The 7,343-nt window shown below is 42.5% G+C and overlaps 1 protein-coding gene across 10 annotated transcripts in view; it reads left to right on the top strand.

Moving 5' to 3' along the window:
- The first annotated feature begins 555 nt into the window (after positions 1 to 555).
- Positions 556 to 7,343, top strand: part of WDFY4 (WDFY family member 4) — a 286,087-nt gene continuing 279,299 nt past the window's right edge. For 4 of the 10 annotated variants that reach the window (XR_004920734.2, XM_078077461.1, XM_078077462.1 and 1 more), the window contains exon 1: positions 556 to 693. The gene's annotated coding sequence lies outside the window, so the exon portion shown is untranslated. Of the gene's footprint in view, positions 694 to 1,132; positions 1,238 to 7,343 lie in introns of all 10 variants that reach the window. The other 6 variants (XM_036103143.2, XM_036103144.2, XM_036103140.2 and 3 more) reach the window with 2 other exon arrangements.

The following is a 7,343-nucleotide window of genomic DNA, read 5'->3' as shown; positions in this document are numbered from 1 at the left end:
AAGGAAAGAGCATTGTGATGCTGAGTTTCAGAGGACTTCATCCTATTATTTAAACTTTTCTTTCATCATGAATTCAATGTTACCCACAGCTGGCCATCTAACACTGGAGGACTCCCTTGGTCAGTAGTACAACTTAAGTCTGAGGATGCAGGAGGAAGGAATCCAAGTGAAAAGCTCTCTCTGCTACTTCTTTACTTTTAGAGGGGAGGCTGATGACTCCATGCAATGTGCATGGATGCACTTTAAACACATCTCTAACTAAATTCACCTAAGCACCACTATTGTCTGTGTTTACCAGAGGTTCAAGGGGAAGTCCAACTGGACAGCACAGGGCTAAATTGTGTGTCCACTATTCATTAGCTTTTCCTCTTTGTCCTTGGCCCCAGCCAGCACTGCTTGACCACTGAGCATACTGCCCTCCGGGGCCTTTCTACAGGGCCCGAGTCATCCACCAGAACTCAGGCAGTTCTGTTAATGTCTGGGTAATGGGCAGAAGTAAGCATCTGCTGACTCTCCACTTCTGCTTTCTCCAGGAAATGAGCAGAAACGCAGCTCAAGTGATTCATAGTGAAACATTATTGGAGACTAACAATGCTGGCTGAATCCTCTTCCCCCAGTCCTGAGGGGCTTTGGCTGGGGCTGGGGGCACCCATGCCACCTGACGTCTGCAGGCCCTGACCACCACACCTCTGGGTAGGTCACCTTGTTCTTGACCAGGCCACGCCGGGCCAGAGGTGGGCATGGAGGTCCTGTCTGTCAGGGAGGGGCCTACTGGCCGCCTCCTGGAAAGCTGGGCATGGGAGCACACGTGACAACCGGTGCCTGATCTGGGCTTGTGGATGCAGGAGAGGAGGTGGGCTGATGAGCAGGAAGTGTGTGCTGGATGGCTGGTGCAGGTGGTGGGGGCCACTCGAAGGCGCAGCTCTGCTGGGGTGTCTCTCACTGCTGGAGTTTGCCGAGCCGGGCTGGACTCCAGCTTCATTCCTCATCCTCCTACCTCAGGTCAAGCCCTTCCTCACGCTTCTGCTAAGGAAGGTGACATTCCACACCTGGGAGAGGCTGGATGTGGGCCTGTCTGTGCTAAATCCCAGGGATGGAGGGAGGAGGCTGACTGGGAGTCTCCTCTGCCCAGCCCCCACACAGGCCTCTGAAGGGTGTTGAGCAGCGTGGGCCACTTCAGGCCGGTCACCAAGAGAGCTAGCTTTGTCCAGGTCCGGTGGTCATTCCCGGGGGTCTGGTAAGTAGGTGCCTCTGCGGGCCTCCCTCTCCTCGTGAATTACCACATCAAACCCTAGAAACCTGAATAAGCAGGACCACCTGGCTCACAGAGAATTTGTTTTTCTCTTCTGAAATCATACCTTATAGAACACTGAACCAATCCTTTGTCCCAGCTTCTCTCAAGTGATGAGAAGCTAATCCATCAAATCGGGATTTTATGTATTACTCTTTCCAAGGATATTTCGATGTTGACATGATATTCTGCAAAATCATCCATTCAATTATTTGAGAAATACTTATGGAGAGCCACTTCCTGCCAGCACTGGTAAAGGCACTGGGGCCAGTGGATGGGCCCAGTGGTGCTTGGTGCAGTGGGCTGGGGAGCAGGGGGTTGGGAGTAGGGGATCGGGAGGCCGGGAATGTGTGCGCCTTCTGGGTGGAGCCATGAAGGAAGGGAGGGTCTGAGCCTTGTGATTTTTGAGAACATTCTGGGGCAGGGGAATAGAGAATGTCAAGGTGCAGTGCAAGGAGGCCTGGTGGGGGCCAGCAGGGCAGAGGTGGTGAGGGGCAGGCTGGGTGACCCAGCCAGAGAGGGATGTCACGGGGTCAGGTGAGGGAGGGCCTTCCTGTTCAGCGTGAGGACCTGGGCTGTACTCCCCCAGACTTAGGGAACTTCTAAATGGTGAGTAGGTAGAAAAGAAAATTTAGAAACAGCGTATAGGGTATAAGAAATATCACCTAGGTGTTTTGTTTTGTTTTTTAAATCATCAGCACCTTTGAGGTCCTTCATAGGCTTAGCCTCTCCCTCTCCCGTCAGAGAATATGGTTGTCCAGAATTTGGGGCTTATTGATCCCTTGCTTTTCTTTATAGTTTTGCTTCATATATTTAAATTGCTAAATATGTGTTATTTAGTTTTGCATGTTTTTTGGACTTTGTAAATAGGAATTAAATATCCTTTAAGACTTGCTTCATTTGCTCCACATTATGGTTCTGGAATTCCTTTGTATTGTTGCATGTGCTTCTAATTCATTCATGTTTACTGCTTGCTGTATTCTGTTATATATAAATATATCTTAATATATTTCCCCAAGTTAATTCTGGTGGGCACTTGGGATTTTTTTAGGTTTTTGTTTTTCTCTTATAAGCTGTTAAGTGCTCCAGCACTAGAAAGTATTGCTAGGACTCCCCTTGTGCATATATCCCAGGGTACTTGTGTAAGAATTCTCTAAGGTATATGCCCTGGAAGTGGAATTGGTAGGTTTACATATCTTCACCCTGCTGGATGTTACCAAATTGCTTTCTAAACCAATTGCACCATTTTACCAATCCATCAGCAATACGTTAAAGTTTCTGTTGCTCCACATCCTCACCAACATTTGATATTGCTGGAGTTTTAATTTTTGCCAATCTAGTGAAAATGACAATCTACCTAGGTTTTTAATTTGCATTTCCTGAATTACTAAGGTTGGGCATCTCTTTATATGCTTATTAGCTATTGTGGATTCCTTTTCCCGTTCAAATCTTTTGTCCATTGCTCATTGGCATCATCTGTCTTTTCTACCCTACTGACTTTCTATAATTTAATACATATTTGGATATTAATCCCTTGTCAGATATGTATATTATATTTTTCTCTTGTTCATGCCTTGTCTCATTATATTCTTTGCAATTTCTGCTAATCGAATTTCTTCATCTCAAATGAGCTTCATTTATCCATACCTTCTTTTATGATATACGTGTGTTATCTAAGAAATTCTTTTCCGCTACGAAGTCATAAAATTTTTCTCTTACATTATTTTCTTTTATAATTTTTCCTCTTACATTTAAGTATTTTGTCCCATCTAAAAATGATTTTTCTGTATGGTATGAGATAAAGGGTAATATTTTATTTTATCTTGTTTTTCCCATATGGATAACCAAGAGTGTTAGCTCTATTAATTAAAAAGGCCATTCTTGGGCGCCTGGGGGCTCAGTTGGTTAAGCATCTGCTTTCGGCTCAGGTCATGATGCCACGGTCCTGGGATTGAGTCCTGCATCAGGCTCCCTGTTCGGCAGGGAGTCTTCTTCTCCCTCTCCCCCTCTCTCCACTTGTACTCACTCTCTCTCTTAAAAATAAATAAATAAATAAATAAATAAATAAATAAATAAATAAATTAAAATAAATTAAAAAAAAATAAAAAGGCCATTCTTCAGTCACTGATCTACACCAGCTCGGTTGTAAATCAAGTTGTCATGTATATGAAGGTCTCTTTCTGGGTTCTCTATTCTGTCCATTTGTTTATCCTTTTGACAGTACTATATAATGATTTATTCTAGGCTTATAACAAATTTTGATATCTGAAAAGAATCTCTTTATTTTTTTTCTTCTTCTTCCATTCTGTCTTGACATTCTTGGTACGTTCTTCCTTCATACGAATTTTAGAAAGAGTTTATCAGACTCTACAAAAAAGCTATGTTCAGGTTTGATTGAAAGTGCAATTTGGAGAGATATACTGTCTTTATGAAAGTGACTCCTCCAGTTCATGAACATGGTTTGTATCCTCATGTATTTAGATGTTCTTTAAAATATTTAAATAACATTTTATAATTTTGCTTATAAAATAGTGCATATTTTGTTTAGAGTTATTCTTAAGTGGTGTATATTTTTATACCATTTTAATTGTCACTAAAATATGTATTTCTGACTTGCTGATGTATGCTTGCATTTTAAAGAAGAATCATTTTAGCTGTTCTATGGGTAGCAAAGGAAGAAGCAAGACTATCAGTTAAAAGGATGTTGTACTAATTCAGGCTAGAGGTATTGATGGCTCATTCCAAAGTGATAGTAGAGATAATGAGAAGTGGTCAGAGTGCTGAGGTTCTAGATACTTTCTGAGTGTGAGATTTGATGACGTTTTAGTGTAGTATGTGGGAGAGGGAAGTTGAAAATGACTCCAGAGCAACAGGAAGAATGGAATTGTCACATTTTGAGCTAGGTCAAGGGCAGAAGGAATATATTTACAAAGTGGTGGTTATTCCAGAATATAGGTTTGAACAGATAAAGGTAGAGATGTCTATTAGACACCAAGTGTAGAAATGAAGTCTCGGCACCCCCTGTCCCCATGGGACCTTCATGGTAGAAAAGTAAGACAGCCTGGTCACCTGGGGGGTAGAGGGGAGATATCTTGTGCAGGAGGGAAAGAAAGAAGATGAGCTCCTTAGAGTTCTTGAACCACACTATAGAGGTTTTTAAAATTTATTTATTTATATTTATTTATTTATTGCGAAGTGGGGACTTGCATTTATTTCCATTTGTTATGCAAACCATCAAAATACATGTGCATTCTGCACCTGAAATGATGTTTCCAGGCAACACTCATAAGCCCTTGGCTGATGGCCCCATTTGAAGCATCTGCACACCTATTAGAAGCTACATCTCAAAGTCTAGACCTGTGTGCTATTTAACACAGAACCTCGAACCACACCTGAAATGCAGCCAGTCTAAACTGAGATGTGCTGTAAGTGTAAAATGCACATCAGATATCAAAGATGTTACAAACAACAAGAAAAAGAAATGCGAAATATCTAATTGATACTTAAAAATATTGATTGCATATTGAAATGATAATATTTTGGATACACTGGGTTAAATAAAATAAATTTTAAAAATATACTTGAATAAATGGCTTAATTAATTTCGGCTCCTTACTTTTACTTTTTAAATGTGGTTACCAAAACAATTTTAAGTTACACATGTGGCCTGAATTTGTGGCTGGCTTTGTATTTCTTCTGGGCAGTACCCTTCAGAGGTACTTCATGTTCCATGGCCAGAGGCTTTTGTGGGAAACACAGTTCAAGGACGGGAAGCCAGAGAAGTGAAAAGCCACTTGTCCCAAATAATTCCAGGGAGAAAGAGACTATGGAGGGAGGGTAAGAAGAATGGATTTAGTACTTAAAATAAAGCAGACCCTGGGTAGGGCCCTGGTATTTGCCATCTTATTTAATCCCCACGAGGAGCTCAGTTTCGTTACTGCTATTTTACAGATGAGGAAATGGAGGCTCAGAGAAGTAAGGTCCTTCATTCTCAGACAGTAAGTGATTCAGCTGGGATTTGAACTTAAAGCCTGTGCACTTTAAATTAGGTGCCACCACCACTGTGAGTTGAGGAAACACTTCTGGAGAGGAATAGTCAAGATTTGGCAGAAGTGTGGAAACTGCTCTTTCCCTTTAGCAAATGGTTCATCCTTTTTTTAAAAATTCATCTTTGCAGATGATTCACAAAAATATTGTGTGGGGATCCTTTTTATCCTAGCATTGCCCATAACAGCAACAGAGACACCCCACGCATCCCGTGATTAGCGAGTGAGAGAGTCAATTATAGGCAATAGACCAAGAGCACGCTTCTTGGTCATTAAACCTGATAATTTAAGGGAAAAGGCAACATAGACTATGTTTATGATATGATGATGGACGATTGATACAATGAAAGAGTTCACACATCAGTTATAAGTCAAATATGCTTCGACGTGAAAAGTAGTACGTGAAAAAAAAGGAAATAGCTGTTAATTTTTGTGTTTTTAACATGATAATAATAATAACAATAACAATAGTAATAATAATATTGCCCAAGTAGCACTCCAATATGGCTTTTTAAAAGATAGGCACAAAATATAAAGAGATATATAAGCATAGATGAATAAAGATGCACACATAAAGAAACTGTTAGGGTGGTTGGTCAGAGCATATCAGGAGTCAGTAAGGTTCAAGCATGCTACAGTGAACCCACAGGCTTCCTCCTCCCACTCTTCGGGTGGGAACCAGATCGAGGAGTGAGGGGCGGCTGGCTGGGAGATGGACGGACTAAACCAGGGCCCAACGACCCTGCCGCTCTTCCTGTGTTTCTGCTCAGAGCATGCAGAGCACCCCTCTACTGGAGTGGTTGGGGGGGGGTCGTCCACCTCCTTCACAGGTGCGTGAGGCTCTCACCTTCTGTAGTGCATCCAGCACATGTGCAGGGGTGAGGGACGGGTTGGGGGTGCAGGGGTGGGAAGGGACTGCTGCCAGGAGAATCCAATCAGGATGGGCAAAAGTCCATATATTTAAAAGGGGAAAAAAACAAACAAAGCAGGGGCAGTACTCTGCAGTCAGAACACAGAGCCTTGTAACTTTTAGTTTTTCCTTTCACATACCTGCCTCCAGGAAACATTTAATTATGTAAATTAATGGGGGGAAGGTACCCCCCCGCCCTGGAGTGATTCCACTGCTTCCCTTTGCGGAAGGGATCTCTCTCAAAATCTCCCATCTAAAACATCACCTTGGTTCCAAGAAATACTTCTTCCCTCACACAATTTAAGTGTCTGAATAGTCTCAATTTTGACATGTGTATTTAATGTGATGATGCCCTCCCCCCACATAATTAAATAATTGTGTCATTTTATCATTGATAGAAACTTGGGGTTGAGGAAATAAAGGAAAGAGAAAGAGAAAGTGTATTCATGAATAATGATCACACAAGGAAGAAAGTGATGGGTGCTCCAGTTATTATAGGCAGTACGTATTGATAAATTTGGGAATCACTTTTATTCTGTTTGACTCCACATATGGCGTCGGGGCACAAGCCTTTCACAACCAGGCTCCCCCTTTCACCTGCCCCTGGAGGTGATCAGAACCCTGAACACCTGGGTGTAATTACGAAGCAAGATCTTGTAGTATAGATGTACGATTGAAGACTGGGAAGTGCTGTCATTGAGTAAGGGGGGGAGGGGGGCTAGGGAGGGAGGGATAGATAGGGGACTACGTAACTAGGCTCATTTAGGGGACCACATGATCAGGCTCACCCCAAATCCCAGAAATGCTGAGGCCTAACGAAACCAGAGATAAGAGAACAAACCAGACCCCCTGCCCTGGGCGTCAGACGTGGGATCTTTTCTGGTATTCACATTGTGACCACAAGAAATGACCAGACCCTAAAGAAGCAGTAAGCCATTAAAGATGTTATCACCAGTCCTTACTCAATGGTGCTATCAGTGGTAGAGACGTTAAAAAGATTTAAGTTCCCTGGTCAGTTTTCAATAAAAGACCAACCATAAAAGCCCTCAGTGACAACTTGTTTGGGATCCCTCTCACTCCTGAGAGATTTTGCTGT

Source organism: Halichoerus grypus, chromosome 7, assembly GCF_964656455.1.
Source record: "Halichoerus grypus chromosome 7, mHalGry1.hap1.1, whole genome shotgun sequence".
Classification (NCBI taxonomy): Eukaryota; Metazoa; Chordata; class Mammalia; order Carnivora; family Phocidae; genus Halichoerus; species Halichoerus grypus.
Note: the sequence above shows the minus strand (reverse complement) of the source record. Positions and strands in the feature narration are given on the sequence as shown.